Source organism: Pelophylax lessonae (assembly GCF_965119305.1).
Source record: "Pelophylax lessonae genome assembly, chromosome: 2".
NCBI lineage: Eukaryota > Metazoa > Chordata > Amphibia > Anura > Ranidae > Pelophylax > Pelophylax lessonae.
The window spans coordinates 684476877-684484689 of NC_138769.1; positions in this window are offsets into that span (position 1 = coordinate 684476877).

Genomic DNA, 7813 nt, shown 5'->3' on the forward strand with positions numbered 1-7813 from the left:
TAATATTGAGTTGGCCCATCTTTTGCCGATATAAAAGGTTCAGCTGTCAACAAGGTTTAGGAGTGTGTCTATGGGAATGTTTGACCGTTCTTCCAGAAGTGCATTTGTGAGGTCAGGCACTGATGCAGAACAAGAAGGCCTGGCTCGCATTCTCCGCTCTAAATCATTCCAAAGGTGTTTTATTGGGTTGAGGTCAGGACTCTATGCAGGCCAGTCAAGTTCCTCCACCCCAAACTCGCTCATCCATGTCTTTATGGACCTTGCGTTATGCCCTGGTGAGCAGTCATGTAGAAACAGGAAGGGGCCATCTCCAAACTGTTCCCACAAAGTTGGGAGCATGAAATTGTCCAAAATGTGTTGGTATGCTGGCGCCTTAAGAGTTTCCTTCCCTAAGAACTGGAACTAAGGGGCCAAGCCCTAAAAAGCAACCTCACACCATAATACCCCCTCCACCAAATGATTTGGACCAGTGCACAAAGCAAAGTTCATAAAGACATGGATGAGTGAGTTTGGGGTGGGGGAACTTCACTGGCCTACACTGAGTCCTGACCTCAACCCGATAGAACACCTTTTAGAATGAAAAATGTACAAAGGTGTGTCTCACAAATCTAGGTACATACAGTGGGTACGGAAAGTATTCAGACCCCCTTAAATTTTTCACTCTTTGTTATATTGCAGCCATTTGCTAAAATCATTTAAGTTCATTCTTCTTCCTCATGAATGTACACATAGCACCCCCATACTGACAGAAAAACACAGAATTGTTGACATTGTTGCAGATTTATTAAAAAAGAAAAACTGAAATATCACATGGTCCTAAGTATTCAGACCCTTTGCTCAGTATTTAGTAGAAGCCCCCTTTTGATCTAATACAGCCAGGAGTCTTTTAAGGAAAGATGCAACAAGTCTTTCACACCTGGATTTGGGGATCCTCTGCCATTCCTCCTTGCAGATCCTCTCCAGTTCTGTCAGGTTGGATGGTAAACGTTGGTGGACAGCCATTTTTAGGTCTCTCCAGAGATGCTCAATTGGGTTTAAGTCAGGGCTCTGGCTGGGCCATTCAAGAACAGTCACGGAGTTGTTGTGAAGCCACTCCTTCGTTATTTTAGCTGTGTGCTTAGGGTCATTGTCTTGTTGGAAGGTAAACCTTCGGCCCAGTCTGAGGTCCAGAGCACTCTGGAGAAGGTTTTTGTCCAGGATATCCCTGTACTTGGCCGCATTCATCTTTCCCTCGATTGCAACCAGTCGTCCTGTCCTTGCAGCTGAAAAACACCCCCACAGCATGATGCTGCCACCACCATGCTTCACTGTTGGGACTGTATTGGACAGGTGATGAGCAGTGCCTGGTTTTCTCCACACATACCGCTTAGAATTAAGGCCAAAAAGTTCTATTTTGGTCTCATCAGACCAGAGAATCTTATTTCTCACCATCTTGGAGTCCTTCAGGTGTTTTTTAGCAAACTCCATGCGGCTTTCATGGGTCTTACACTGAGGAGAGGCTTCCGTCAGGCCACTCTGCCATAAAGCCCCGACTGGTGGAGGGCTGCAGTGATGGTTGACTTTCTACAACTTTCTCCCATCTCCTGACTGCATCTCTGGAGCTCAGCCACAGTGATCTTTGGGTTCTTCTTTACCTCTCTCACCAAAGGCTCTTCTCCCCCGATAGCTCAGTTTGGCCGGACGGCCAGCTCTAGGAAGGGTTCTGGTCGTCCCAAACGTCTTCCATTTGAGGATTATGAAGACCACTGTGCTCTTAGGAACCTTAAGTGCAGCAGAAATCTTTTTGTAACCTTGGCCAGATCTGTGCCTTGCCACAATTCTGTCTCTGAGCTCTTCAGGCAGTTCCTTTGACCTCATGATTCTCATTTGCTCTGACATGCATTGTGATCTGGAAGGTCTTATATAGACAGGTGTGTGGCTTTCCTAATCAAGTCCAATCAGTATAATCAAACACAGCTGGACTCAAATGAAGGCGTAGAACCATCTCAAGGATGATCAGAAGAAATGGAAAGCACCTGAGTTAAATATATGAGTGTTACAGCAAAGGGTCTGAATACTTAGGACCATGTGATATTTCAGTTTTTCTTTTTTAATAAATCTGCAACAATGTCAACAATTCTGTGTTTTTCTGTCAGTATGGGGTGCTATGTGTACATTCATGAGGAAGAAGAATGAACTTAAATGATTTTAGCAAATGGCTGCAAAATAACAAAGAGTGAAAAATTTAAGGGGGTCTGAATACTTTCCGTACCCACTGTATAGGTGATCAATATATAATATCAATACTATAAGTGATGGTCCTTAAAATATACCCAATGGTACTGATATTAAGCCACAGTAGGTGTTATAAATATCAATAAATTAACCAACCATTCATCAATAAATACTTAATGGAATTCAATAAATAATATTTATTGATGAATGGTTGGTTAATTTATTGATATTTATAACACCTACTGTGGCTTAATATCAGTACCATTGGGTATATTTTAAGGACCATCACTTATAGTATTGATATTATATATTGATCACCTATATGTACCTAGATTTGTGAGACACACCTTTGTACATTTTTCATTATTTGGCAGCGCCAATTACCCTATCATATTTTCCATACCCTGATATAGTTTTACTATATTTTCGGGGTAGGCTGCAGCCAATCATACAATTAGATCCATTTGCACGGAATTTTTTCTTTATTACCTTTTAGAATGAATTTGTGCGGAAACTGCGAGCCAGGCCTTCTTTTCCAACATCAGTGCCTGACCTCACGAATGCGCTTCTGGAAAAATGGTCAAACATTCCCATAGACACACTCCTAAACCTTGTGGACAGCCTTCCCAGAAGAGTTGAAGCTGTTATAGCTGGAAAAGGTGGGCCAACTCAATATTGAATCCTATGGACTAAGGCTGGGATGCCATTAAAGTTCATGTGTGTGTAAAAGGCAGGCGTCCCAATACTGTAGGCAATATAGTGTACATGCAAATCACTGTATCAAATAAATAAGTACCTGTAATAAATAAAAAGTTAAGAAAAAAGCATATATAGAGTATTTTTTTCTATCTATAAATGAACTCAGATGTTCTCTTCATCCTTGGCATTGCTCATCCACAGAGGTAAATAATTGCACTTTTATCCACTACAGGACCCCAAGTAAATTACATTTTCCAGCCTGGTCAATCAATACAAGATAGGAAATCCAAAAGAAGCCTAAGAGCTTGTATCTTCCGGCTGTTCTCTGCACTCTTTGATATAATCATTTCTACAGAAACATGGGGTGCAGGAGTGTTACTTTGCCAGGTGTCAGAAGGTTAAATGAATTGAACAAACATTTTACCAGTTACCTTATAAGAAGCCTTAGGCGAAGTTACATAATTTTGTCCGAAAAACTTTCTTTCCTTAAACATTAGGTCACCTAGCTTTATGAAATGTGAAGTTTCTCTCTAACAAAATAAGAATTTACCATATAATTATTTAATATTACAGTATTTTGAAATACATTATTACCTGTCAGACAGAAACACAATGGGGTTAATTTACTAAAACTGGAGAGTGCAAATACTGGTGTAGCTCTGCATAGAAACCAATCAGCTTCCAGGTTTTATTGTCAAAGCTTAAATGAACAAGCTGAAGATAGAAGCTGATTGGCTGCCATGCACAGCTGCCCCAGATTTAGTATTCTCCAGTTTTCGTAAATCAAACCCATTGTTTATGTATGCAAATATAATCCTCATAATGTTAACAACCTCAAAGTGTAGGGGATGTTTAGTTGGCTTGGATGTATTTTTTTCATAGTTTACAATTGGCAGAACTAAACAATACTATTATAACAAATAATTTTCTTTGATCTAGTAAGGTGAATGTTTGGTATTCTCATTTCCAGTCATCAAGAGGAGCGTTGGTTTCATTCACATGTTTTTTTGGATTACTATTATCTGCTTTGCTTAAAAAAAACAAAGAAAAGAAAAAAAACAGCCGTTTATAGAGCTCAGTAGCTCAAACTGACATTTGTACATTGAACCAAATAGGTCAGAGCAGTAACTCCTTCCGCTCTCTACGTGACCTGCCCACATGTACTTATATGCAGATTCAATTAAAGAAGGAAAGTGAACAAATTCTCTAGTGTTCTTCTTTTGTAAAACCCAGCAAGTCCTGTTACTCCTACTTTGTAAGTTCATAAGCATACAATTTTTTTGTAAACCAAAGATTTTATGTAAAAGTAAAATGCACATATAAAACATTGACTGTATGAGCACAGTTAAGAGAGTGACATCAATTTCTCTATTGGAGCTAAAGGAGTTCTAAAGGCACATTCATTACATTAAGTTTTATTAACCACTTCAGCTCCGGAAGGTTTTACTCCCTTAATGACCAGGCCATTTTTTGGGATTCGGCACTGCGTTACTTTAACTAGCAATTGCCCATGTCATGCGACGCTGTACCCAAATAGAATTTATGTCATTTTTTCCCCACAAATAGCACAGAGAAAATACACATTACCAGTCCCTGCGCAGATCCTGGAGATTGATTCTCAAGCTGGGGAATGTTGTAATATGGCCTGTGGTGAAACACATGAATGAAGTGTGGCAGCTCTCCTAACCCTCCATGGGATATGAGGCAAAGCAGCTGTACAAAAAATAAAGGAACAGAGCGCACACAGCCCTAGTGTAACACCATTTATTTGAAGTTAATAGAAGGTGTTGAGATCTGAAGAAGGAGGCTACGCCTCCGAAACGTTGTCCTTAGCAACCCCATGCAAGTCATGCTCTGGGTCCCGATCGTGGAGTCTCCCTCTGCTTAACCGCATTGTCAGTTTCTCTGAGCGGCTATAGCATCCGGCTCTTGGAGGGTGTGCGGCGGCGGCTGGACCGTGCGCAGGCTCACCACATCGAGTCTCCTTGAGTAATCCGAGGCGGTTGGCTTAGCCGTACGATACTCACTGACTAGTGCAGGGCGAACAGCTGAGCCGCCGAGGCTAGGAGGAGAGAGCCCTGTAAACATCATCGGGGGATATTTATTTCCATGCATGACTTCCTATCTGTTTGTGAGTACCTGTTTTTATGGCTTCTATTAACTTCAAATAAATGGTGTTACACTAGGGCGGTGTGCGCTCTGTTCCTTTATTTTTTCCCCACAAATAGAGCTTTATTTTGGTGGTAATCACCTCTGTGGCTTTTAGATGTTGCGCTATAAACAAAAAAAGCGACAATTTTGAAAAAAACACAATATTTTTTTACTTTCTGCTATAAAACATTCCCAATTAAAAAAAATGTAAAAAATCAATTTTTTTTTATCAGTTTAGACCAATTTGTATTCTGCTACATATTTTTGGTAAAAAAAAAAAATCCCAAAAAGCGTATATTAATTGGTTTGCGCAAAAGTTTACAAATTATGGGATACATTTTTGGACTTTTTAATTTTTTTGTTGTTTTTTTAGTAATGGGGGCGATCAGCGATTTTTAGCAGGACTGCGACATTGCGGCAGACAAATCTGACACTAAGTGACACTTTTTGGGGACCAGTGACACCAATACAGTGATCAGTGCTAAATAATATGAACTGTTACTGTATATATTACACTGGCAGGGAAGGGGTTAATACTGGGGTAATCAAGGGGTTAAGTGTGAGCCTAATTGTGCTTACGAACTGTGAGGGGGGGGGACTCTGTGACAGGCACACAGAGTTCGGTGTTTCAGCTTAGCTGAGAGACATGATCCCATTGTGCCTGTCTGAAAGAGAGCTGCCTGCCTTGTTTACATAGGTAGGCAGCTCTCCTTTCAGTTTCCCTAAAGATCGCGGGAGGCCAGCGGTGATCGAGCCCTCTCCTCCCACGGTCTGGCTCCCGCTGTGTCTAATCACATCGGGAACGCGGCTCCAGCGGCGCTGAGATCACGTGCACATAATCTACATGATTAAGCACAGCCGAGCTGCCCTGCTGCAGTAAATCTGCGTGAGGCGATCAGCAAGTGGTTAAAGAGCATTAAAATAATACTACAGTCTCATTTTTTTTTTTGGTAAAAATAACAAATATGTTATACTTACCTGCTCTGTACAGTTGGTTTTGCACAGAGCAGCCCAGATCCTCCTCTTCTCGGGTCACTCTTCACGTGCTCCTGGCCCCTCCTTCCTGTTGAGTGTCCCCACAGCAAGCAGCTTGCAATGCGGGCACCCCAGCCAAGCCGCAGCTCTTTGTGTCCATTTAAACACAGAGCCGCGGCCAAGCCTGCCCCCTCTCCCTCCTCATTGGCTCACTGATTTTGATTGACAGAAGCGGGAGCCAATGGTTCTACGCTGCCGCCTCAGCCAACGAGGAGGGAGAGTCCTGGGGAGGCTGCCTCAGCCAATGAGGAGGGAGAGTTACTCTAAGTGCTGCCCATTCCACTCTCAGTGTTGCTGTGCAGAGGATGACAGTAAGCTGATTTCAAGATAGATTAAGGGATACATGCTTTATGTATGTAAAAGTATTACAGTATTTCTAAACTACATTATATAGTGTTTTACTTTATATCTGCTTAAAAGACATTAAACCACCCTACCTGTACCTTGTGTTTTTCTTTCCTAATACATTTTTATTAGAAATAGTTAAATTGGATACAAGTGAAAAACCATTAGAGTTGCAAATGTTATAGTCATAAATAGCTCAGCTGGTGGGATGGCCAAATATGCATTCCTGACTGGCTGTTCTTAACCAAAGAGTCCTAACTTCAGTGTATTTCATAACTCCTGAGTTGATAAAAGTACAACCAGAATAAGGACATACAGTATGTATCTGTATAGTTAATAAACAGCATTTTAAGCCCAAACACCACTATCCTAGGAGGTATTGGAGGTGGATAAAGCCCATTACATCTCCTAGGTGAAACAGCCATCTGACTGATCTGAGTATTCATTCAAATGGAAATTTCATGCTGGGCAATAATATACAAGTTACGAGAATGCAGATCATAGGTATTCCAAGACATTAATAAATTTATAAAACTGTATCTGACAGGGGCAGCTGAATAATTATAAAGACTGACATCCCATTGGACACTCCTCAGACCTTCTCATTGGTCGTGTCATTTTTATCCACACCCTCCTCAGCAACCAGAAAAAAGAGACTGGTCAGCAATCTGGAGCTCTCTTTTACCATCAAACAAGGAACATCAGCCAAGATCTTTGAGAGCCACTGAGCCATTTTGCTCTTTGACTGGAACTCCGGAACCAGACTTTGTTAAGTATTTTTCACTTTTAAATCCTTGTGTTTTGCTGTTGCATTACTGTCTCTTTTCCCTTTGTAATACTCTTTTTTATGTAAATATTTTATTTGCACCGTGTTACATTTTGTATTACTAAACAATATTTTGAAAAGTGTTAACATTGTCTCTAATGCACTAATGCTGAACTTGTCTCTTTGGAGAGCGCTACTACAGTGCCTTGAAAAAGTATTCACACCCTCTGAAATGTTCCATATTTTGGCATGTTACAACCACAATTGTAACAACAAAGTGGCACATAATTGTGAAGTGGAAGGAAAATTATAAATGGTTTTCAAATATTTTTACAAATAAATATCTGAAAAGTGTGGTGTGCATTTGCATTCAGCCCCATTTACTCTGATACCCTTAATTAAAATCGAGTGGAGCTAATTGCCTTCAGAAGTCACCTAATTAGTAAATAGAGTCCACCTGTGTGTAATTTAATCTCAGTATAAATACAGCTGTTCTGTGAAGCCCTCAGAGGTTTGTTAGAGAACCTTAGTGAACAAACAGCGCCATGCAGGCCAAGGAACACACCAGACAGGTCAGGGATAAAGTTGGGGAGAAGTTTAAAG